This window comes from Schistocerca nitens, chromosome 12 (genome assembly GCF_023898315.1).
Source record: "Schistocerca nitens isolate TAMUIC-IGC-003100 chromosome 12, iqSchNite1.1, whole genome shotgun sequence".
Lineage (NCBI taxonomy): Eukaryota > Metazoa > Arthropoda > Insecta > Orthoptera > Acrididae > Schistocerca > Schistocerca nitens.
The window spans coordinates 178,767,025-178,794,731 of NC_064625.1; positions in this window are offsets into that span (position 1 = coordinate 178,767,025).

Consider the following 27,707-nt stretch of genomic DNA (forward strand, 5'->3'; position numbering starts at 1 on the left):
TCCGATGCACCAGTGCAGGTATACTGTTTCCCTTGCACCTTCACATTGACGATGAAACACAGAAATCGCATCGGAATTGAATATAAAAAGCACAATGACGACTTAAGTACAAGAAGAGTGAGTCTTCTATGAGTTTGAGGATTGAGCGGCTCCTGGGCGACCAGTATTGGATTCCGATGCACCAGTGCAGGTATACTGTATCCCTTGGACCTTCACATTAACGATGAAACACAGAAATCGCATCGGAATTGAATAGAAAAATCACAATGCCGACTTAAGTACAAGAAGAGTGGGTCTTCTATGAGTTTGTGGTTTGAGCGGCTCCTGGGAGACCAGTATTCGATTCCGACGCACCAGTGCAGGTATACTGTATCCCTTGGACCTTCACATTGACGATGAAACACAGAAATCGCATCGGAATTGAATATAAAAAGCACAATGCCGACTTAAGTACAAGAAGAGTGGGTCTTCTAGGAGTTTGTGGTTTGAGCGGCTCCTGGGAGACCAGTATTCGATTCCGATGCACCAGTGCAGGTATACTGTATCCCTTGGACCTTCACATTGACGATGAAACACAGAAATCGCATCGGAATTAAATATAAGAAGCACAATGCCGACTTAAGTACAAGAAGAGTGGGTCTTCTATGAGTTTGTGGTTTGAGCGGCTCCTGGGAGACCAGTATTGGATTCCGATGCACCAGTGCAGGTATACTGTATCCCTTGGACCTTCACATTGACGATGAAACACAGAAATCGCATCGGAATTGAATATAAAAGGCACAATGCCGACTTAAGTACAAGAAGAGTGAGTCTTCTATGAGTTTGTGGTTTGAGCGGCTCCTGGGAGACCAGTATTGGATTCCGATGCACCAGTGCAGGTTTACTGTATCCCTTGGACCTTCACATTGACGATGAAACACAGAAGTCGCATCGGAATTGAATATAAAAAGCACAATGCCGACTTAAGTACAAGAAGGGTGAGTCTTCTATGAGTTTGTGGTTTGAGCGGCTCCTGCGAGACCAGTATTCGATTCCGATGCACCAGTGCAGGTATACTGTTTCCCTTGCACCTTCACATTGACGATGAAACACAGAAATCGCATCGGAATTGAATATAAAAGGCACAATGCCGACTTAAGTGCAAGAAGAGAGAGTCTTCTAAGAGTTTGTGCTTTGAGCGGCTCCTGGGAGACCAGTATTGGATTCCGATGCACCAGTGCAGGTATACTGTATCCCTTGGACCTTCACATTGACGATGAAACACAGAAATCGCATCGGAATTGAATATAAAAGGCACAATGCCGACTTAAGTACAAGAAGAGTGGGTCTTCTATGAGTTTGTGGTTTGAGCGGCTCCTGGGAGACCAGTATTCGATTCCGATGCACCAGTGCAGGTATACTGTATCCCTTGGACCTTCACATTGACGATGAAACGCAGAAATCGCATCGGAATTGAATATAAAAAGCACAATGCCGACTTAAGTACAAGAAGAGTGGGTCTTCTATGAGTTTGTGGTTTGAGCGGCTCCTGGGAGACCAGTATTCGATTCCGATGCACCAGTGCAGGTATACTGTATCCCTTGGACCTTCACATTGACGATGAAACACAGAAATCGCATCGGAATTGAATATAAAAAGCACAATGCCGACTTAAGTACAAGAAGAGTGGGTCTTCTATGAGTTTGTGCTTTGAGCGGCTCCTGGGAGACCAGTATTCGATTCCGATGCACCAGTGCAGGTATACTGTATCCCTTGGAGCTTCACATTGACGATGAAACACAGAAATCGCATCGGAATTGAATATAAAAAGCACAATGCCGACTTAAGTACAAGAAGAGTGGGTCTTCTATGAGTTTGTGGTTTGAGCGGCTCCTGGGAGACCAGTATTCGATTCCGATGCACCAGTGCAGGTATACTGTATCCCTTGGACCTTCACATTGACGATGAAACGCAGAAATCGCATCGGAATTGAATATAAAAAGCATAATGCCGACTTAAGTACAAGAAGAGTGAGTCTTCTATGAGTTTGTGGTTTGAGCGGCTCCTGCGAGACCAGTATTGGATTTCGATGCACCAGTGCAGGTTTACTGTATGCCTTGGACCTTCACATTGACGATGAAACACAGAAATCGCATCGGAATTGAATAGAAAAAGCACAATGCCGACTTAAGTACAAAAAGAGTGAATTTTATATGAGTTTGTGGTTTGAGCGGCTCCTGGGATAATAGTATTGGATTCCGATGCACCAGTGCAGGTATACTGCATCCCTTGCACCTTCACATTGACGATGAAACACAGAAATCGCATCGGAATGAATATAAAAGGCACAATGCCGACTTAAGTACAAGAAGAGTGAGTCTTCTATGAGTTTGTGGTTTGAGCGGCTCCTGGGAGACCAGTATTGGATTCCGATGCACCAGTGCAGGTTTACTGTACGCCTTGGAGCTTCACATTGACGATGAAACACAGAAATCGCATCGGAATTGAATATAAAAAGCACAATGCCGACTTCAGTACAAGAAGAGTGGGTCTTCTATGAGTTTGTGGTTTGAGCGGCTCCTAGAAGACCAGTATTCGATTCCGATGCACCAGTGCAGGTATACTGTATCCCTTGGACCTTCACATTGACGATGAAACACAGAAATCGCATCGGAATTGAATATAAAAAGCACAATGCCGACTTAAGTACAAGAAGAGTGAATTTTCTAAGAGTTTGTGCTTTGAGCGGCTCCTGGGAGACCAGTATTGGATTCCGATGCACCAGTGCAGGTATACTGTATCCCTTGGACCTTCACATTGACTATGAAACACAGAAATCGCATCGGAATTGAATATAAAAGGCACAATGCCGACTTAAGTACAAGAAGAGTGAGTCTTCTATGAGTTTGTGGTTTGAGCGGCTCCTGGGAGACCAGTATTGGATTCCGATGCACCAGTGCAGGTTTACTGTATCCCTTGGACCTTCACATTGACGATGAAACACAGAAGTCGCATCGGAATTGAATATAAAAAGCACAATGCCGACTTAAGTACAAGAAGGGTGAGTCTTCTATGAGTTTGTGGTTTGAGCGGCTCCTGCGAGACCAGTATTCGATTCCGATGCACCAGTGCAGGTATACTGTTTCCCTTGCACCTTCACATTGACGATGAAACACAGAAATCGCATCGGAATTTAATATAAAAGGCACAATGCCGACTTAAGTGCAAGAAGAGAGAGTCTTCTAAGAGTTTGTGCTTTGAGCGGCTCCTGGGAGACCAGTATTGGATTCCGATGCACCAGTGCAGGTATACTGTATCCCTTGGACCTTCACATTGACGATGAAACACAGAAATCGCATCGGAATTGAATATAAAAGGCACAATGCCGACTTAAGTACAAGAAGAGTGAGTCTTCTATGAGTTTGTGGTTTGAGCGGCTCCTGGGAGACCAGTATTGGATTCCGATGCACCAGTGCAGGTTTACTGTATCCCTTGGACCTTCACATTGACGATGAAACACAGAAATCGCATCGGAATTGAATATAAAAAGCACAATGCCGACTTAAGTACAAGAAGAGTGGATCTTCTATGAGTTTGTGGTTTGAGCGGCTCCTGGGAGACCAGTATTCGATTCCGATGCACCAGTGCAGGTATACTGTTTCCCTTGCACCTTCACATTGACGATGAAACACAGAAATCGCATCGGAATTGAATATAAAAAGCACAATGACGACTTAAGTACAAGAAGAGTGAGTCTTCTATGAGTTTGAGGATTGAGCGGCTCCTGGGCGACCAGTATTGGATTCCGATGCACCAGTGCAGGTATACTGTATCCCTTGGACCTTCACATTAACGATGAAACACAGAAATCGCATCGGAATTGAATAGAAAAATCACAATGCCGACTTAAGTACAAGAAGAGTGGGTCTTCTATGAGTTTGTGGTTTGAGCGGCTCCTGGGAGACCAGTATTCGATTCCGACGCACCAGTGCAGGTATACTGTATCCCTTGGACCTTCACATTGACGATGAAACACAGAAATCGCATCGGAATTGAATATAAAAAGCACAATGCCGACTTAAGTACAAGAAGAGTGGGTCTTCTAGGAGTTTGTGGTTTGAGCGGCTCCTGGGAGACCAGTATTCGATTCCGATGCACCAGTGCAGGTATACTGTATCCCTTGGACCTTCACATTGACGATGAAACACAGAAATCGCATCGGAATTAAATATAAGAAGCACAATGCCGACTTAAGTACAAGAAGAGTGGGTCTTCTATGAGTTTGTGGTTTGAGCGGCTCCTGGGAGACCAGTATTGGATTCCGATGCACCAGTGCAGGTATACTGTATCCCTTGGACCTTCACATTGACGATGAAACACAGAAATCGCATCGGAATTGAATATAAAAGGCACAATGCCGACTTAAGTACAAGAAGAGTGAGTCTTCTATGAGTTTGTGGTTTGAGCGGCTCCTGGGAGACCAGTATTGGATTCCGATGCACCAGTGCAGGTTTACTGTATCCCTTGGACCTTCACATTGACGATGAAACACAGAAGTCGCATCGGAATTGAATATAAAAAGCACAATGCCGACTTAAGTACAAGAAGGGTGAGTCTTCTATGAGTTTGTGGTTTGAGCGGCTCCTGCGAGACCAGTATTCGATTCCGATGCACCAGTGCAGGTATACTGTTTCCCTTGCACCTTCACATTGACGATGAAACACAGAAATCGCATCGGAATTGAATATAAAAGGCACAATGCCGACTTAAGTGCAAGAAGAGAGAGTCTTCTAAGAGTTTGTGCTTTGAGCGGCTCCTGGGAGACCAGTATTGGATTCCGATGCACCAGTGCAGGTATACTGTATCCCTTGGACCTTCACATTGACGATGAAACACAGAAATCGCATCGGAATTGAATATAAAAGGCACAATGCCGACTTAAGTACAAGAAGAGTGAGTCTTCTATGAGTTTGTGGTTTGAGCGGCTCCTGGGAGACCAGTATTGGATTCCGATGCACCAGTGCAGGTTTACTGTATCCCTTGGACCTTCACATTGACGATGAAACACAGAAATCGCATCGGAATTGAATATAAAAAGCACAATGCCGAATTAAGTACAAGAAGAGTGGATCTTCTATGAGTTTGTGGTTTGAGCGGCTCCTGGGAGACCAGTATTCGATTCCGATGCACCAGTGCAGGTATACTGTATCCCTTGGACCTTCACATTGACGATGAAACACAGAAATCGCATCGGAATTGAATATAAAAAGCACAATGCCGCCTTAAGTACAAGAAGAGTGAGTCTTCTGTGAGTTTGTGGATTGAGCGGCTCCTGGGCGACCAGTATTGGATTCCGATGCACCAGTGCAGGTATACTGTATCCCTTGGACCTTCACATTGACGATGAAACACAGAAATCGCATCGGAATTGAATATAAGAAGCACAATGCCGACTTAAGTACAAGAAGAGTGGGTCTTCTAAGAATTTGTGTTTTGAGCGGCTCCTGGGAGACCATTATTGGATTCCGATGCACCAGTGCAGGTATACTGTATCCCTTGGACCTTCACATTGACGATGAAACGCAGAAATCGCATCGGAATTGAATATAAAAAGCATAATGCCGACTTAAGTACAAGAAGAGTGAGTCTTCTATGAGTTTGTGGTTTGAGCGGCTCCTGCGAGACCAGTATTGGATTTCGATGCACCAGTGCAGGTTTACTGTATGCCTTGGACCTTCACATTGACGATGAAACACAGAAATCGCATCGGAATTGAATAGAAAAAGCACAATGCCGACTTAAGTACAAAAAGAGTGAATTTTATATGAGTTTGTGGTTTGAGCGGCTCCTGGGATAATAGTATTGGATTCCGATGCACCAGTGCAGGTATACTGTATCCCTTGTACCTTCACATTGACGATGAAACACAGAAATCGCATCGGAATTGAATATAAAAGGCACAATGCCGACTTAAGTACAAGAAGAGTGAGTCTTCTATGAGTTTGTGGTTTGAGCGGCTCCTGGGAGACCAGTATTCGATTCCGATGCACCAGTGCAGGTTTACTGTACGCCTTGGACCTTCACATTGACGATGAAACACAGAAATCGCATCGGAATTGAATATAAAAAGCACAATGCCGACTTCAGTACAAGAAGAGTGGGTCTTCTATGAGTTTGTGGTTTGAGCGGCTCCTGCGAGACCAGTATTCGATTCCGATGCACCAGTGCAGGTATACTGTTTCCCTTGCACCTTCACATTGACGATGAAACACAGAAATCGCATCGGAATTGAATATAAAAGGCACAATGCCGACTTAAGTGCAAGAAGAGAGAGTCTTCTAAGAGTTTGTGCTTTGAGCGGCTCCTGGGAGACCAGTATTGGATTCCGATGCACCAGTGCAGGTTTACTGTATCCCTTGGACCTTCACATTGACGATGAAACACAGAAATCGCATCGGAATTGAATATAAAAAGCACAATGCCGACTTAAGTACAAGAAGAGTGGATCTTCTATGAGTTTGTGGTTTGAGCGGCTCCTGGGAGACCAGTATTGGATTCCGATGCACCAGTGCAGGTATACTGTTTCCCTTGCACCTTCACATTGACGATGAAACACAGAAATCGCATCGGAATTGAATATAAAAAGCACAATGCCGACTTAAGTACAAGAAGAGTGAGTCTTCTATGAGTTTGAGGATTGAGCGGCTCCTGGGCGACCAGTATTGGATTCCGATGCACCAGTGCAGGTATACTGTATCCCTTGGACCTTCACATTGACGATGAAACACAGAAATCGCATCGGAATTGAATATAAAAAGCACAATGCCGACTTAAGTACAAGAAGAGTGGGTCTTCTAGGAGTTTGTGGTTTGAGCGGCTCCTGGGAGACCAGTATTCGATTCCGATGCACCAGTGCAGGTATACTGTATCCCTTGGACCTTCACATTGACGATGAAACACAGAAATCGCATCGGAATTGAATATAAGAAGCACAATGCCGACTTAAGTACAAGAAGAGTGGGTCTTCTATGAGTTTGTGGTTTGAGCGGCTCCTGGGAGACCAGTATTGGATTCCGATGCACCAGTGCAGGTATACTGTATCCCTTGGACCTTCACATTGACGATGAAACACAGAAATCGCATCGGAATTGAATATAAAAGGCACAATGCCGACTTAAGTACAAGAAGAGTGAGTCTTCTATGAGTTTGTGGTTTGAGCGGCTCCTGGGAGACCAGTATTGGATTCCGATGCACCAGTGCAGGTTTACTGTATCCCTTGGACCTTCACATTGACGATGAAACACAGAAGTCGCATCGGAATTGAATATAAAAAGCACAATGCCGACTTAAGTACAAGAAGGGTGAGTCTTCTATGAGTTTGTGGTTTGAGCGGCTCCTGCGAGACCAGTATTCGATTCCGATGCACCAGTGCAGGTATACTGTTTCCCTTGCACCTTCACATTGACGATGAAACACAGAAATCGCATCGGAATTGAATATAAAAGGCACAATGCCGACTTAAGTGCAAGAAGAGTGAGTCTTCTAAGAGTTTGTGCTTTGAGCGGCTCCTGGGAGACCAGTATTGGATTCCGATGCACCAGTGCAGGTTTACTGTATCCCTTGGACCTTCACATTGACGATGAAACACAGAAATCGCATCGGAATTGAATATAAAAGGCACAATGCCGACTTAAGTACAAGAAGAGTGAGTCTTCTATGAGTTTGTGGTTTGAGCGGCTCCTGGGAGACCAGTATTCGATTCCGATGCACCAGTGCAGGTATACTGTATCCCTTGGACCTTCACATTGACGATGAAACACAGAAATCGCATCGGAATTGAATATAAAAAGCACAATGCCGACTTAAGTACAAGAAGAGTGGGTCTTCTAAGAGTTTGTGCTTTGAGCGGCTCCTGGGAGACCAGTATTGGATTCCGATGCACCAGTGCAGGTATACTGTATCCCTTGCACCTTCACATTGACGATGAAACACAGAAATCGCATCGGAATTGAATATAAGAAGCACAATGCCGACTTAAGTACAAGAAGAGTGGGTCTTCTATGAGTTTGTGGTTTGAGCGGCTCCTGCGAGACCAGTATTGGATTCCGATGCACCAGTGCAGGTATACTGTATCCCTTGGACCTTCACATTGACGATGAAACACAGAAATCGCATCGGAATTGAATATAAAAGGCACAATGCCGACTTAAGTACAAGAAGAGTGGGTCTTCTATGAGTTTGTGGTTTGAGCGGCTCCTGGGAGACCAGTATTGGATTCCGATGCACCAGTGCAGGTATACTGTATCCCTTGCACCTTCACATTGACGATGAAACACAGAAATCGCATCGGAATTGAATATAAGAAGCACAATGCCGACTTAAGTACAAGAAGAGTGGGTCTTCTAAGATTTTGTGCTTTGAGCGGCTCCTGGGCGACCAGTATTGGATTCCGATGCACCAGTGCAGGTATACTGTATCCCTTGGACCTTCACATTGACGATGAAACACAGAAATCGCATCGGAATTGAATATAAGAAGCACAATGCCGACTTAAGTACAAGAAGAGTGGGTCTTCTATGAGTTTGTGGTTTGAGCGGCTCCTGGGAGACCAGTATTGGATTCCGATGCACCAGTGCAGGTATACTGTATCCCTTGGACCTTCACATTGACGATGAAACACAGAAATCGCATCGGAATTGAATATAAAAGGCACAATGCCGACTTAAGTACAAGAAGAGTGAGTCTTCTATGAGTTTGTGGTTTGAGCGGCTCCTGGGAGACCAGTATTGGATTCCGATGCACCAGTGCAGGTTTACTGTATCCCTTGGACCTTCACATTGACGATGAAACACAGAAGTCGCATCGGAATTGAATATAAAAAGCACAATGCCGACTTAAGTACAAGAAGGGTGAGTCTTCTATGAGTTTGTGGTTTGAGCGGCTCCTGCGAGACCAGTATTCGATTCCGATGCACCAGTGCAGGTATACTGTTTCCCTTGCACCTTCACATTGACGATGAAACACAGAAATCGCATCGGAATTGAATATAAAAGGCACAATGCCGACTTAAGTGCAAGAAGAGAGAGTCTTCTAAGAGTTTGTGCTTTGAGCGGCTCCTGGGAGACCAGTATTGGATTCCGATGCACCAGTGCAGGTATACTGTATCCCTTGGACCTTCACATTGACGATGAAACACAGAAATCGCATCGGAATTGAATATAAAAGGCACAATGCCGACTTAAGTACAAGAAGAGTGAGTCTTCTATGAGTTTGTGGTTTGAGCGGCTCCTGGGAGACCAGTATTCGATTCCGATGCACCAGTGCAGGTATACTGTATCCCTTGGACCTTCACATTGACGATGAAACACAGAAATCGCATCTGAATTGAATATAAAAAGCACAATGCCGACTTAAGTACAAGAAGAGTGAGTCTTCTGTGAGTTTGTGGATTGAGCGGCTCCTGGGCGACCAGTATTAGATTCCGATGCACCAGTGCAGGTATACTGTATCCCTTGGACCTTCACATTGACGATGAAACACAGAAATCGCATCGGAATTGAATAGAAAAATCACAATGCCGACTTAAGTACAAGAAGAGTGGGTCTTCTAAGAGTTTGTGCTTTGAGCGGCTCCTGGGAGACCAGTATTGGATTCCGATGCACCAGTGCAGGTATACTGTATCCCTTGGACCTTCACATTGACGATGAAACACAGAAATCGCATCGGAATTGAATATAAAAGGCACAATGCCGACTTAAGTACAAGAAGAGTGAGTCTTCTATGAGTTTGTGGTTTGAGCGGCTCCTGGGAGACCAGTTTTGGATTCCGATGCACCAGTGCAGGTTTACTGTATCCCTTGGACCTTCACATTGACGATGAAACACAGAAATCGCATCGGAATTGAATATAAAAAGCACAATGCCGACTTAAGTACAAGAAGAGTGAGTCTTCTATGAGTTTGTGGTTTGAGCGGCTCCTGGGAGACCAGTATTTGATTCCGATGCACCAGTGCAGGTATACTGTATCCCTTGGACCTTCACATTGACGATGAAACACAGAAATCGCATCGGAATTGAATATCAAAAGCACAATGCCGACTTAAGTACAAGAAGGGTGAGTCTTCTATGAGTTTGTGGTTTGAGAGGCCCCTGCGAGACCAGTATTCGATTCCGATGCACCAGTGCAGGTATACTGTATCCCTTGCACCTTCACATTGACGATGAAACACAGAAATCGCATCGGATTTGAATATAAAAGGCACAATGCCGACTTAAGTGCAAGAAGAGTGAGTCTTCTAAGAGTTTGTGCTTTGAGCGGCTCCTGGGAGACCAGTATTGGATTCTGATGCACCAGTGCAGGTATACTGTATCCCTTGGACCTTCACATTGACGATGAAACACAGAAATCGCATCGGAATTGAATATAAAAAGCACAATGCCGACTTAAGTACAAGAAGAGTGAATTTTCTAAGAGTTTGTGCTTTGAGCGGCTCCTGGGAGACCAGTATTGGATTCCGATGCGCCAGTGCAGGTATACTGTATCCCTTGGACCTTCACATTGACGATGAAACACAGAAATCGCATCGGAATTGAATATAAAAAGCACAATGCCGACTTAAGTACAAGAAGAGTGAATTTTCTAAGAGTTATGCTTTGAGCGGCTCCTGGGATAATAGTATTGGATTCCGATGCACCAGTGCAGGTATACTGTGTCCCTTGGACCTTCACATTGACGATGAAACACAGAAATCGCATCGGAATTGAATATAAAAAGCACAATGCCGACTTAAGTACAAGAAGAGTGAATGTTCTAACAGTTGTGCTTTGAGCGGCTCCTGGGATAATAGTATTGGATTCCGATGCACCGGTGCAGGTTTACTGTATGCCTTGGACCTTCACATTGACGATGAAACACAGAAATCGCATCGGAATTGAATATAAAAAGCACAATGCCGACTTAAGTACAAGAAGAGTGAATTTTCTAAGAGTTATGCTTTGAGCGGCTCCTGGGATAATAGTATTGGATTCCGATGCACCAGTGCAGGTATACTGTATCCCTTGGACCTTCACATTGACGATGAAACACAGAAATCGCATCGGAATTGAATATAAAAAGCACAATGCCGACTTAAGTACAAGAAGAGTGAGTCTTCTATGAGTTTGTGGATTGAGCGGCTCCTGGGCGACCAGTATTCGATTCCGATGCACCAGTGCAGGTATACTGTATCCCTTGGACCTTCACATTGACGATGAAACACAGAAATCGCATCGGAATTGAATATAAAAAGCACAATGCCGACTTAAGTACAAGAAGGGTGAGTCTTCTATGAGTTTGTGGTTTGAGAGGCCCCTGCGAGACCAGAATTCGATTCCGATGCACCAGTGCAGGTATACTGTATCCCTTGCACCTTCACATTGACGATGAAACACAGAAATCGCATCGGAATTGAATATAAAAAGCACAATGCCGACTTAAGTACAAGAAGAGTGAATTTTCTAAGAGTTTGTGCTTTGAGCGGCTCCTGGGAGACCAGTATTGGATTCCGATGCACCAGTGCAGGTATACTATATCCCTTGGACCTTCACATTGACTATGAAACACAGAAATCGCATCGGAATTGAATATAAAAGGCACAATGCCGACTTAAGTACAAGAAGAGTGAGTCTTCTATGAGTTTGTGGTTTGAGCGGCTCCTGGGAGACCAGTATTGGATTCCGATGCACCAGTGCAGGTTTACTGTATCCCTTGGACCTTCACATTGACGATGAAACACAGAAGTCGCATCGGAATTGAATATAAAAAGCACAATGCCGACTTAAGTACAAGAAGGGTGAGTCTTCTATGAGTTTGTGGTTTGATCGGCTCCTGCGAGACCAGTATTCGATTCCGATGCACCAGTGCAGGTATACTGTTTCCCTTGCACCTTCACATTGACGATGAAACACAGAAATCGCATCGGAATTGAATATAAAAGGCACAATGCCGACTTAAGTGCAAGAAGAGAGAGTCTTCTAAGAGTTTGTGCTTTGAGCGGCTCCTGGGAGACCAGTATTGGATTCCGATGCACCAGTGCAGGTATACTGTATCCCTTGGACCTTCACATTGACGATGAAACACAGAAATCGCATCGGAATTGAATATAAAAGGCACAATGCCGACTTAAGTACAAGAAGAGTGAGTCTTCTATGAGTTTGTGGTTTGAGCGGCTCCTGGGAGACCAGTATTGGATTCCGATGCACCAGTGCAGGTTTACTGTATCCCTTGGACCTTCACATTGACGATGAAACACAGAAATCGCATCGGAATTGAATATAAAAAGCACAATGCCGACTTAAGTACAAGAAGAGTGAGTCTTCTATGAGTTTGTGGATTGAGCGGCTCCTGGGCGACCAGTATTCGATTCCGATGCACCAGTGCAGGTATACTGTATCCCTTGGACCTTCACATTGACGATGAAACACAGAAATCGCATCGGAATTGAATAGAAAAATAACAATGCCGACTTAAGTACAAGAAGAGTGGGTCTTCTATGAGTTTGTGGTTTGAGCGGCTCCTGGGAGACCAGTATTCGATTCCGATGCACCAGTGCAGGTATACTGTATCCCTTGGACCTTCACATTGACGATGAAACACAGAAATCGCATCGGAATTGAATATAAAAAGCACAATGCCGACTTAAGTACAAGAAGAGTGGGTCTTCTATGAGTTTGTGGTTTGAGCGGCTCCTGGGAGACCAGTATTCGATTCCGATGCACCAGTGCAGGTATACTGTATCCCTTGGAGCTTCACATTGACGATGAAACACAGAAATCGCATCGGAATTGAATATAAAAGGCACAATGCCGACTTAAGTACAAGAAGAGTGAGTCTTCTATGAGTTTGTGGTTTGAGCGGCTCCTGGGAGACCAGTATTGGATTCCGATGCACCAGTGCAGGTTTACTGTATCCCTTGGACCTTCACATTGACGATGAAATACAGAAGTCGCATCGGAATTGAATATAAAAAGCACAATGCCGACTTAAGTACAAGAAGGGTGAGTCTTCTATGAGTTTGTGGTTTGAGCGGCTCCTGCGAGACCAGTATTCGATTCCGATGCACCAGTGCAGGTATACTGTTTCCCTTGCACCTTCACATTGACGATGAAACACAGAAATCGCATCGGAATTGAATATAAAAGGCACAATGCCGACTTAAGTGCAAGAAGAGAGAGTCTTCTAAGAGTTTGTGCTTTGAGCGGCTCCTGGGAGACCAGTATTGGATTCCGATGCACCAGTGCAGGTATACTGTATCCCTTGGACCTTCACATTGACGATGAAACACAGAAATCGCATCGGAATTGAATATAAAAGGCACAATGCCGACTTAAGTACAAGAAGAGTGAGTCTTCTATGAGTTTGTGGTTTGAGCGGCTCCTGGGAGACCAGTATTGGATTCCGATGCACCAGTGCAGGTTTACTGTATCCCTTGGACCTTCACATTGACGATGAAACACAGAAATCGCATCGGAATTGAATATAAAAAGCACAATGCCGAATTAAGTACAAGAAGAGTGGATCTTCTATGAGTTTGTGGTTTGAGCGGCTCCTGGGAGACCAGTATTCGATTCCGATGCACCAGTGCAGGTATACTGTATCCCTTGGACCTTCACATTGACGATGAAACACAGAAATCGCATCGGAATTGAATATAAAAAGCACAATGCCGACTTAAGTACAAGAAGAGTGAGTCTTCTGTGAGTTTGTGGATTGAGCGGCTCCTGGGCGACCAGTATTGGATTCCGATGCACCAGTGCAGGTATTCTGTATCCCTTGGACCTTCACATTGACGATGAAACACAGAAATCGCATCGGAAATGAATAGAAAAATCACAATGCCGACTTAAGTACAAGAAGAGTGGGTCTTCTAAGAGTTTGTGGTTTGAGCGGCTCCTGGGAGACCAGTATTGGATTCCGATGCACCAGTGCAGGTATACTGTATCCCTTGGACCTTCACATTGACGATGAAACACAGAAATCGCATCGGAATTGAATATAAAAGGCACAATGCCGACTTAAGTACAAGAAGAGTGAGTCTTCTATGAGTTTGTGGTTTGAGCGGCTCCTGGGAGACCAGTATTGGATTCCGATGCACCAGTGCAGGTTTACTGTATCCCTTGGACCTTCACATTGACGATGAAACACAGAAATCGCATCGGAATTGAATATAAAAGGCACAATGCCGACTTAAGTACAAGAAGAGTGAGTCTTCTATGAGTTTGTGGTTTGAGCGGCTCCTGGGAGACCAGTATTTGATTCCGATGCACCAGTGCAGGTATACTGTATCCCTTGGACCTTCACATTGACGATGAAACACAGAAATCGCATCGGAATTGAATATCAAAAGCACAATGCCGACTTAAGTACAAGAAGGGTGAGTCTTCTATGAGTTTGTGGTTTGAGAGGCCCCTGCGAGACCAGTATTCGATTCCGATGCACCAGTGCAGGTATACTGTATCCCTTGCACCTTCACATTGACGATGAAACACAGAAATCGCATCGGATTTGAATATAAAAGGCACAATGCAGACTTAAGTGCAAGAAGAGTGAGTCTTCTAAGAGTTTGTGCTTTGAGCGGCTCCTGGGAGACCAGTATTGGATTCCGATGCACCAGTGCAGGTATACTGTATCCCTTGGACCTTCACATTGACGATGAAACACAGAAATCGCATCGGAATTGAATATCAAAAGCACAATGCCGACTTAAGTACAAGAAGGGTGAGTCTTCTATGAGTTTGTGGTTTGAGAGGCCCCTGCGAGACCAGTATTCGATTCCGATGCACCAGTGCAGGTATACTGTATCCCTTGCACCTTCACATTGACGATGAAACACAGAAATCGCATCGGAATTGAATATAAAAAGCACAATGCCGACTTAAGTACAAGAAGAGTGAATTTTCTAAGAGTTATGCTTTGAGCGGCTCCTGGGATAATAGTATTGGATTCCGATGCACCAGTGCAGGTATACTGTGTCCCTTGGACCTTCACATTGACGATGAAACACAGAAATCGCATCGGAATTGAATATAAAAAGCACAATGCCGACTTAAGTACAAGAAGAGTGAATTTTCTAAGAGTTTGTGCTTTGAGCGGCTCCTGGGAGACCAGTATTGGATTCCGATGCGCCAGTGCAGGTATACTGTATCCCTTGGACCTTCACATTGACGATGAAACACAGAAATCGCATCGGAATTGAATATAAAAAGCACAATGCCGACTTAAGTACAAGAAGAGTGAATTTTCTAAGAGTTATGCTTTGAGCGGCTCCTGGGATAATAGTATTGGATTCCGATGCACCAGTGCAGGTATACTGTGTCCCTTGGACCTTCACATTGACGATGAAACACAGAAATCGCATCGGAATTGAATATAAAAAGTACAATGCCGACTTAAGTACAAGAAGAGTGAATTTTCTAACAGTTGTGCTTTGAGCGGCTCCTGGGATAATAGTATTGGATTCCGATGCACCGGTGCAGGTTTACTGTATGCCTTGGACCTTCACATTGACGATGAAACACAGAAATCGCATCGGAATTGAATATAAAAAGCACAATGCCGACTTAAGTACAAGAAGAGTGAGTCTTCTATGAGTTTGTGGATTGAGCGGCTCCTGGGCGACCAGTATTCGATTCCGATGCACCAGTGCAGGTATACTGTATCCCTTGGACCTTCACATTGACGATGAAACACAGAAATCGCATCGGAATTGAATATAAAAAGCACAATGCCGACTTAAGTACAAGAAGGGTGAGTCTTCTATGAGTTTGTGGTTTGACAGGCCCCTGCGAGACCAGTATTCGATTCCGATGCACCAGTGCAGGTATACTGTATCCCTTGCACCTTCACATTGACGATGAAACACAGAAATCGCATCGGAATTGAATATAAAAAGCACAATGCCGACTTAGGTACAAGAAGAGTGAATTTTCTAAGAGTTTGTGCTTTGAGCGGCTCCTGGGAGACCAGTATTGGATTCCGATGCACCAGTGCAGGTATACTGTATCCCTTGGACCTTCACATTGACTATGAAACACAGAAATCGCATCGGAATTGAATATAAAAGGCACAATGCCGACTTAAGTACAAGAAGAGTGAGTCTTCTATGAGTTTGTGGTTTGAGCGGCTCCTGGGAGACCAGTATTGGATTCCGATGCACCAGTGCAGGTTTACTGTATCCCTTGGACCTTCACATTGACGATGAAACACAGAAGTCGCATCGGAATTGAATATAAAAAGCACAATGCCGACTTAAGTACAAGAAGGGTGAGTCTTCTATGAGTTTGTGGTTTGAGCGGCTCCTGCGAGACCAGTATTCGATTCCGATGCACCAGTGCAGGTATACTGTTTCCCTTGCACCTTCACATTGACGATGAAACACAGAAATCGCATCAGAATTGAATATAAAAGGCACAATGCCGACTTAAGTGCAAGAAGAGAGAGTCTTCTAAGAATTTGTGGTTTGAGCGGCTCCTGGGAGACCAGTATTGGATTCCGATGCACCAGTGCAGGTATACTGTATCCCTTGGACCTTCACATTGACGATGAAACACAGAAATCGCATCGGAATTGAATATAAAAAGCACAATGCCGACTTAAGTACAAGAAGAGTGAATTTTCTAAGAGTTATGCTTTGAGCGGCTCCTGGGATAATAGTATTGGATTCCGATGCACCAGTGCAGGTATACTGTGTCCCTTGGACCTTCACATTGACGATGAAACACAGAAATCGCATCGGAATTGAATATAAAAAGCACAATGCCGACTTAAGTACAAGAAGAGTGAATTTTCTAACAGTTGTGCTTTGAGCGGCTCCTGGGAGACCAGTGTTGGATTCCGATGCACCAGTGCAGGTATACTGTATCCCTTGGACCTTCACATTGACGATGAAACACAGAAATCGCATCGGAATTGAATATAAAAAGCACAATGCCGACTTAAGTACAAGAAGAGGGAATTTTCTAAGAGTTATGCTTTGAGCGGCTCCTGGGATAATAGTATTGGATTCCGATGCACCAGTGCAGGTATACTGTATCCCTTGGACCTTCACATTGACGATGAAACACAGAAATCGCATCGGAATTGAATATAAAAAGCACAATGCCGACTTAAGTACAAGAAGAGTGAATTTTCTAACAGTTGTGCTTTGAGCGGCTCCTGGGAGACCAGTATTGGATCCCGATGCACCAGTGTAGGTTTACTGTATCCCTTGGACCTTCACATTGACGATGAAACACAAAAATCGCATCGGAATTGAATATAAAAAGCACAATGCCGACTTAAGTACAAGAAGAGTGGATCTTCTATGAGTTTGTGGTTTGAGCGGCTCCTGGGAGACCAGTATTCGATTCCGATGCACCAGTGCAGGTATACTGTATCCCTTGGACCTTCACATTGACGATGAAACACAGAAATCGCATCGGAATTGAATATAAAAAGCACAATGCCGACTTAAGTACAAGAAGAGTGAGTCTTCTGTGAGTTTGTGGTTTGAGCGGCTCCTGGGCGACCAGTATTGGATTCCGATGCACCAGTGCAGGTATACTGTATTCCTTGGACCTTCACATTGACGATGAAACACAGAAATCGCATCGGAATTGAATATAAAAAGCACAATGCCGACTTAAGTACAAGAAGAGTGAATTTTCTAAGAGTTATGCTTTGAGCGGCTCCTGGGATAATAGTATTGGATTCCGATGCACCAGTGCAGGTATGCTGTGTCCCTTGGACCTTCACATTGACGATGAAACACAGAAATCGCATCGGAATTGAATATAAAAAGCACAATGCCGACTTAAGTACAAGAAGAGTGAATTTTCTAACAGTTGTGCTTTGAGCGGCTCCTGGGAGACCAGTGTTGGATTCCGATGCACCAGTGCAGGTATACTGTATCCCTTGGACCTTCACATTGACGATGAAACACAGAAATCGCATCGGAATTGAATATAAAAAGCACAATGCCGACTTAAGTACAAGAAGAGTGAATTTTCTAAGAGTTATGCTTTGAGCGGCTCCTGGGATAATAGTATTGGATTCCGATGCACCGGTGCAGGTTTACTGTATGCCTTGGACCTTCACATTGACGATGAAACACAGAAATCGCATCGGAATTGAATAGAAAAATCACAATGCCGACTTAAGTACAAGAAGAGTGAATTTTCTAACAGTTGTGTTTTGAGCGGCTCCTGGGAGACCAGTATTGGATTCCGATGCACCAGTGCAGGAATACTGTATCCCTTGGACCTTCACATTGACGATGAAACACAGAAATCGCATCGGAATTGAATATAAAAAGCACAATGCCGATTTAAGTACAAGAAGAGTGAATTTTCTAAGAGTTATGCTTTGAGCGGCTCCTGGGAGACCAGTATTGGATTCCGATGCGCCAGTGCAGGTATACTGTATCCCTTGGACCTTCACATTGACGATGAAACACAGAAATCGCATCGGAATTGAATATAAAAGGCACAATGCCGACTTAAGTACAAGAAGAGTGAATTTTCTAAGAGTTATGCTTTGAGCGGCTCCTGGGAGACCAGTATTGGATTCCGATGCACCAGTGCAGGTATACTGTATCCCTTGGACCTTCACATTGACGATGAAACACAGAAATCGCATCGGAATTGAATATAAAAGGCACAATGCCGACTTAAGTACAAGAAGAGTGAGTCTTCAATGAGTTTGTGGTTTGAGCGGCTCCTGGGAGACCAGTATTGGATTCCGATGCACCAGTGCAGGTTTACTGTATCCCTTGGACCTTCACATTGACGATGAAACACAGAAATCGCATCGGAATTGAATATAAAAAGCACAATGCCGACTTAAGTACAAGAAGAGTGAATTTTCTAACAGTTGTGTTTTGAGCGGCTCCTGGGAGACCAGTATTGGATTCCGATGCGCCAGTGCAGGTATACTGTATCCCTTGGACCTTCACATTGACGATGAAACACAGAAATCGCATCGGAATTGAATATAAAAAGCACAATGCCGATTTAAGTACAAGAAGAGTGAATTTTCTAAGAGTTATGCTTTGAGCGGCTCCTGGGAGACCAGTATTGGATTCCGATGCACCAGTGCAGGTATACTGTATCCCTTGGACCTTCACATTGACGATGAAACACAGAAATCGCATCGGAATTGAATAGAAAAATCACAATGCCGACTTAAGTACAAGAAGAGTGAATTTTCTAACAGTTGTGTTTTGAGCGGCTCCTGGGAGACCAGTATTGGATTCCGATGCACCAGTGCAGGTTTACTGTATCCCTTGGACCTTCACATTGACGATGAAACACAGAAATCGCATCGGAATTGAATATAAAAAGCACAATGCCGATTTAAGTACAAGAAGAGTGAATTTTCTAAGAGTTATGCTTTGAGCGGCTCCTGGGAGACCAGTATTGGATTCCGATGCACCAGTGCAGGTATACTGTATCCCTTGGACCTTCACATTGACGATGAAACACAGAAATCGCATCGGAATTGAATAGAAAAATCACAATGCCGACTTAAATACAAGAAGAGTGAATTTTCTAACAGTTGTGCTTTGAGCGGCTCCTGGGAGACCAGTATTGGATTCCGATGCACCGGTGCAGGTTTACTGTATGCCTTGGACCTTCACATTGACGATGAAACACAGAAATCGCATCGGAATTGAATATAAAAAGCACAATGCCGATTTAAGTACAAGAAGAGTGAATTTTCTAACAGTTGTGTTTTGAGCGGCTCCTGGGAGACCAGTATTGGATTCCGATGCGCCAGTGCAGGTATACTGTATCCCTTGGACCTTCACATTGACGATGAAACACAGAAATCGCATCGGAATTGAATATAAAAAGCACAATGCCGATTTAAGTACAAGAAGAGTGAATTTTCTAAGAGTTATGCTTTGAGCGGCTCCTGGGAGACCAGTATTGGATTCCGATGCACCAGTGCAGGTATACTGTATCCCTTGGACCTTCACATTGACGATGAAACACAGAAATCGCATCGGAATTGAATAGAAAAATCACAATGCCGACTTAAGTACAAGAAGAGTGAATTTTCTAACAATTGTGTTTTGAGCGGCTCCTGGGAGACCAGTATTGGATTCCGATGCACCAGTGCAGGTTTACTGTATCCCTTGGACCGTCACATTGACGATGAAACACAGAAATCGCATCGGAATTGAATATAAAAAGCACAATGCCGATTTAAGTACAAGAAGAGTGAATTTTCTAAGAGTTATGCTTTGAGCGGCTCCTGGGAGACCAGTATTGGATTCCGATGCACCAGTGCAGGTATACTGTATCCCTTGGACCTTCACATTGACGATGAAACACAGAAATCGCATCGGAATTGAATATAAAAGGCACAATGCCGACTTAAGTACAAGAAGAGTGAGTCTTCTATGAGTTTGTGGTTTGAGCGGCTCCTGGGAGACCAGTATTGGATTCCGATGCACCAGTGCAGGTTTACTGTATCCCTTGGACCTTCACATTGACGATGAAACACAAAAATTGCATCGGAATTGAATATAAAAAGCACATTGCCGACTTAAGTACAAGAAGAGTGGATCTTCTATGAGTTTGTGGTTTGAGCGGCTCCTGGGAGACCAGTATTCGATTCCGATGCACCAGTGCAGGTATACTGTATCCCTTGGACCTTCACATTGACGATGAAACACAGAAATCGCATCGGAATTGAATATAAAAAGCACAATGCCGACTTAAGTACAAGAAGAGTGAGTCTTCTGTGAGTTTGTGGATTGAGCGGCTCCTGGGCGACCAGTATTGGATTCCGATGCACCAGTGCAGGTATACTGTATTCCTTGGACCTTCACATTGACGATGAAACACAGAAATCGCATCGGAATTGAATATAAAAAGCACAATGCCGACTTAAGTACAAGAAGAGTGAATTTTCTAAGAGTTATGCTTTGAGCGGCTCCTGGGATAATAGTATTGGATTCCGATGCACCAGTGCAGGTATAGTGTGTCCCTTGGACCTTCACATTGACGATGAAACACAGAAATCGCATCGGAATTGAATATAAAAAGCACAATGCCGACTTAAGTACAAGAAGAGTGAATTTTCTAACAGTTGTGCTTTGAGCGGCTCCTGGGAGACCAGTGTTGGATTCCGATGCACCAGTGCAGGTATACTGTATCCCTTGGACCTTCACATTGACGATGAAACACAGAAATCGCATCGGAATTGAATATAAAAAGCACAATGCCGACTTAAGTACAAGAAGAGTGAATTTTCTAAGAGTTATGCTTTGAGCGGCTCCTGGGATAATAGTATTGGATTCCGATGCACCAGTGCAGGTATACTGTATCCCTTGGACCTTCACATTGACGATGAAACACAGAAATCGCATCGGAATTGAATATAAAAAGCACAATGCCGACTTAAGTACAAGAAGAGTGAATTTTCTAAGAGTTATGCTTTGAGCGGCTCCTGGGATAATAGTATTGGATTCCGATGCACCGGTGCAGGTTTACTGTATGCCTTGGACCTTCACATTGACGATGAAACTCAGAAATCGCATCGGAATTGAATATAAAAAGCACAATGCCGACTTAAGTACAAGAAGAGTGAATTTTCTAAGAGTTATGCTTTGAGCGGCTCGTGGGATAATAGTATTGGATTCCGATGCACCGGTGCAGGTTTACTGTATCCCTTGGACCTTCACATTGACGATGAAACACAGAAATCGCATCGGAATTGAATATAAAAAGCACAATGCCGACTTAAGTACAAGAAGAGTGAATTTTCTAAGAGTTATGCTTTGAGCGGCTCCTGGGAGACCAGTGTTGGATTCCGATGCACCAGTGCAGGTATACTGTATCCCTTGGACCTTCACATTGACGATGAAACACAGAAATCGCATCGGAATTGAATATAAAAAGCACAATGCCGACTTAAGTACAAGAAGAGTGAATTTTCTAAGAGTTATGCTTTGAGCGGCTCGTGGGATAATAGTATTGGATTCCGATGCACCGGTGCAGGTTTACTGTATCCCTTGGACCTTCACATTGACGATGAAACACAGAAATCGCATCGGAATTGAATATAAAAAGCACAATGCCGACTTAAGTACAAGAAGAGTGAATTTTCTAAGAGTTATGCTTTGAGCGGCTCCTGGGATAATAGTATTGGATTCCGATGCACCGGTGCAGGTTTACTGTATCCCTTGGACCTTCACATTGACGATGAAACACAGAAATCGCATCGGAATTGAATATAAAAAGCACAATGCCGATTTAAGTACAAGAAGAGTGAATTTTCTAAGAGTTATGCTTTGAGCGGCTCCTGGGAGACCAGTATTGGATTCCGATGCGCCAGTGCAGGTTTACTGTATCCCTTGGACCTTCACATTGACGATGAAACACAGAAATCGCATCGGAATTGAATATAAAAAGCACAATGCCGACTTAAGTACAAGAAGAGTGAATTTTCTAAGAGTTATGCTTTGAGCGGCTCCTGGGATAATAGTATTGGATTCCGATGCACCGGTGCAGGTTTACTGTATCCCTTGGACCTTCACATTGACGATGAAACACAGAAATCGCATCGGAATTGAATATAAAAAGCACAATGCCGACTTAAGTACAAGAAGAGTGAATTTTCTAAGAGTTATGCTTTGAGCGGCTCCTGGGATAATAGTATTGGATTCCGATGCACCGGTGCAGGTTTACTGTATCCCTTGGACCTTCACATTGACGATGAAACACAGAAATCGCATCGGAATTGAATATAAAAAGCACAATGCCGATTTAAGTACAAGAAGAGTGAATTTTCTAAGAGTTATGCTTTGAGCGGCTCCTGGGAGACCAGTATTGGATTCCGATGCGCCAGTGCAGGTTTACTGTATCCCTTGGACCTTCACATTGACGATGAAACACAGAAATCGCATCGGAATTGAATATAAAAAGCACAATGCCGACTTAAGTACAAGAAGAGTGAATTTTCTAAGAGTTATGCTTTGAGCGGCTCCTGGGATAATAGTATTGGATTCCGATGCACCGGTGCAGGTTTACTGTATCCCTTGGACCTTCACATTGACGATGAAACACAGAAATCGCATCGGAATTGAATATAAAAAGCACAATGCCGACTTAAGTACAAGAAGAGTGAATTTTCTAAGAGTTATGCTTTGAGCGGCTCCTGGGATAATAGTATTGGATTCCGATGCACCGGTGCAGGTTTACTGTATCCCTTGGACCTTCACATTGACGATGAAACACAGAAATCGCATCGGAATTGAATATAAAAAGCACAATGCCGACTTAAGTACAAGAAGAGTGAATTTTCTAAGAGTTATGCTTTGAGCGGCTCCTGGGATAATAGTATTGGATTCCGATGCACCGGTGCAGGTTTACTGTATCCCTTGGACCTTCACATTGACGATGAAACACAGAAATCGCATCGGAATTGAATATAAAAAGCACAATGCCGACTTAAGTACAAGAAGAGTGAATTTTCTAAGAGTTATGCTTTGAGCGGCTCGTGGGATAATAGTATTGGATTCCGATGCACCGGTGCAGGTTTACTGTATCCCTTGGACCTTCACATTGACGATGAAACACAGAAATCGCATCGGAATTGAATATAAAAAGCACAATGCCGATTTAAGTACAAGAAGAGTGAATTTTCTAAGAGTTATGCTTTGAGCGGCTCCTGGGATAATAGTATTGGATTCCGATGCACCGGTGCAGGTTTACTGTATCCCTTGGACCTTCACATTGACGATGAAACACAGAAATCGCATCGGAATTGAATATAAAAAGCACAATGCCGATTTAAGTACAAGAAGAGTGAATTTTCTAAGAGTTATGCTTTGAGCGGCTCCTGGGAGACCAGTATTGGATTCCGATGCGCCAGTGCAGGTATACTGTATCCCTTGGACCTTCACATTGACGATGAAACACAGAAATCGCATCGGAATTGAATATAAAAAGCACAATGCCGACTTAAGTACAAGAAGAGTGAATTTTCTAAGAGTTATGCTTTGAGCGGCTCCTGGGAGACCAGTGTTGGATTCCGATGCACCGGTGCAGGTATACTGTATCCCTTGGACCTTCACATTGACGATGAAACACAGAAATCGCATCGGAATTGAATATAAAAAGCACAATGCCGACTTAAGTACAAGAAGAGTGAATTTTCTAAGAGTTATGCTTTGAGCGGCTCGTGGGATAATAGTATTGGATTCCGATGCACCGGTGCAGGTTTACTGTATCCCTTGGACCTTCACATTGACGATGAAACACAGAAATCGCATCGGAATTGAATATAAAAAGCACAATGCCGATTTAAGTACAAGAAGAGTGAATTTTCTAAGAGTTATGCTTTGAGCGGCTCCTGGGAGACCAGTATTGGATTCCGATGCACCAGTGCAGGTATACTGTATCCCTTGGACCTTCACATTGACGATGAAACACAGAAATCGCATCGGAATTGAATAGAAAAATCACAATGCCGACTTAAGTACAAGAAGAGTGAATTTTCTAACAGTTGTGCTTTGAGCGGCTCCTGGGAGACCAGTATTGGATTCCGATGCACCGGTGCAGGTTTACTGTATGCCTTGGACCTTCACATTGACGATGAAACACAGAAATCGCATCGGAATTGAATATAAAAAGCACAATGCCGATTTAAGTACAAGAAGAGTGAATTTTCTAACAGTTGTGTTTTGAGCGGCTCCTGGGAGACCAGTATTGGATTCCGATGCGCCAGTGCAGGTATACTGTATCCCTTGGACCTTCACATTGACGATGAAACACAGAAATCGCATCGGAATTGAATATAAAAAGCACAATGCCGATTTAAGTACAAGAAGAGTGAATTTTCTAAGAGTTATGCTTTGAGCGGCTCCTGGGAGACCAGTATTGGATTCCGATGCACCAGTGCAGGTATACTGTATCCCTTGGACCTTCACATTGACGATGAAACACAGAAATCGCATCGGAATTGAATAGAAAAATCACAATGCCGACTTAAGTACAAGAAGAGTGAATTTTCTAACAGTTGTGTTTTGAGCGGCTCCTGGGAGACCAGTATTGGATTCCGATGCACCAGTGCAGGTTTACTGTATCCCTTGGACCGTCACATTGACGATGAAACACAGAAATCGCATCGGAATTGAATATAAAAAGCACAATGCCGATTTAAGTACAAGAAGAGTGAATTTTCTAAGAGTTATGCTTTGAGCGGCTCCTGGGAGACCAGTATTGGATTCCGATGCACCAGTGCAGGTATACTGTATCCCTTGGACCTTCACATTGACGATGAAACACAGAAATCGCATCGGAATTGAATATAAAAGGCACAATGCCGACTTAAGTACAAGAAGAGTGAGTCTTCTATGAGTTTGTGGTTTGAGCGGCTCCTGGGAGACCAGTATTGGATTCCGATGCACCAGTGCAGGTTTACTGTATCCCTTGGACCTTCACATTGACGATGAAACACAAAAATCGCATCGGAATTGAATATAAAAAGCACATTGCCGACTTAAGTACAAGAAGAGTGGATCTTCTATGAGTTTGTGGTTTGAGCGGCTCCTGGGAGACCAGTATTCGATTCCGATGCACCAGTGCAGGTATACTGTATCCCTTGGACCTTCACATTGACGATGAAACACAGAAATCGCATCGGAATTGAATATAAAAAGCACAATGCCGACTTAAGTACAAGAAGAGTGAGTCTTCTGTGAGTTTGTGGATTGAGCGGCTCCTGGGCGACCAGTATTGGATTCCGATGCACCAGTGCAGGTATACTGTATTCCTTGGACCTTCACATTGACGATGAAACACAGAAATCGCATCGGAATTGAATATAAAAAGCACAATGCCGACTTAAGTACAAGAAGAGTGAATTTTCTAACAGTTGTGCTTTGAGCGGCTCCTGGGAGACCAGTATTGGATTCCGATGCACCGGTGCAGGTTTACTGTATGCCTTGGACCTTCACATTGACGATGAAACACAGAAATCGCATCGGAATTGAATATAAAAAGCACAATGCCGATTTAAGTACAAGAAGAGTGAATTTTCTAACAGTTGTGTTTTGAGCGGCTCCTGGGAGACCAGTATTGGATTCCGATGCGCCAGTGCAGGTATACTGTATCCCTTGGACCTTCACATTGACGATGAAACACAGAAATCGCATCGGAATTGAATATAAAAAGCACAATGCCGATTTAAGTACAAGAAGAGTGAATTTTCTAAGAGTTATGCTTTGAGCGGCTCCTGGGAGACCAGTATTGGATTCCGATGCACCAGTGCAGGTATACTGTATCCCTTGGACCTTCACATTGACGATGAAACACAGAAATCGCATCGGAATTGAATAGAAAAATCACAATGCCGACTTAAGTACAAGAAGAGTGAATTTTCTAACAGTTGTGTTTTGAGCGGCTCCTGGGAGACCAGTATTGGATTCCGATGCACCAGTGCAGGTTTACTGTATCCCTTGGACCGTCACATTGACGATGAAACACAGAAATCGCATCGGAATTGAATATAAAAAGCACAATGCCGATTTAAGTACAAGAAGAGTGAATTTTCTAAGAGTTATGCTTTGAGCGGCTCCTGGGAGACCAGTATTGGATTCCGATGCACCAGTGCAGGTATACTGTATCCCTTGGACCTTCACATTGACGATGAAACACAGAAATCGCATCGGAATTGAATATAAAAGGCACAATGCCGACTTAAGTACAAGAAGAGTGAGTCTTCTATGAGTTTGTGGTTTGAGCGGCTCCTGGGAGACCAGTATTGGATTCCGATGCACCAGTGCAGGTTTACTGTATCCCTTGGACCTTCACATTGACGATGAAACACAAAAATCGCATCGGAATTGAATATAAAAAGCACATTGCCGACTTAAGTACAAGAAGAGTGGATCTTCTATGAGTTTGTGGTTTGAGCGGCTCCTGGGAGACCAGTATTCGATTCCGATGCACCAGTGCAGGTATACTGTATCCCTTGGACCTTCACATTGACGATGAAACACAGAAATCGCATCGGAATTGAATATAAAAAGCACAATGCCGACTTAAGTACAAGAAGAGTGAATTTTCTAAGAGTTATGCTTTGAGCGGCTCCTGGGATAATAGTATTGGATTCCGATGCACCAGTGCAGGTATAGTGTGTCCCTTGGACCTTCACATTGACGATGAAACACAGAAATCGCATCGGAATTGAATATAAAAAGCACAATGCCGACTTAAGTACAAGAAGAGTGAATTTTCTAACAGTTGTGCTTTGAGCGGCTCCTGGGAGACCAGTGTTGGATTCCGATGCACCAGTGCAGGTATACTGTATCCCTTGGACCTTCACATTGACGATGAAACACAGAAATCGCATCGGAATTGAATATAAAAAGCACAATGCCGACTTAAGTACAAGAAGAGTGAATTTTCTAAGAGTTATGCTTTGAGCGGCTCCTGGGATAATAGTATTGGATTCCGATGCACCAGTGCAGGTATACTGTATCCCTTGGACCTTCACATTGACGATGAAACACAGAAATCGCATCGGAATTGAATATAAAAAGCACAATGCCGACTTAAGTACAAGAAGAGTGAATTTTCTAAGAGTTATGCTTTGAGCGGCTCCTGGGATAATAGTATTGGATTCCGATGCACCGGTGCAGGTTTACTGTATGCCTTGGACCTTCACATTGACGATGAAACTCAGAAATCGCATCGGAA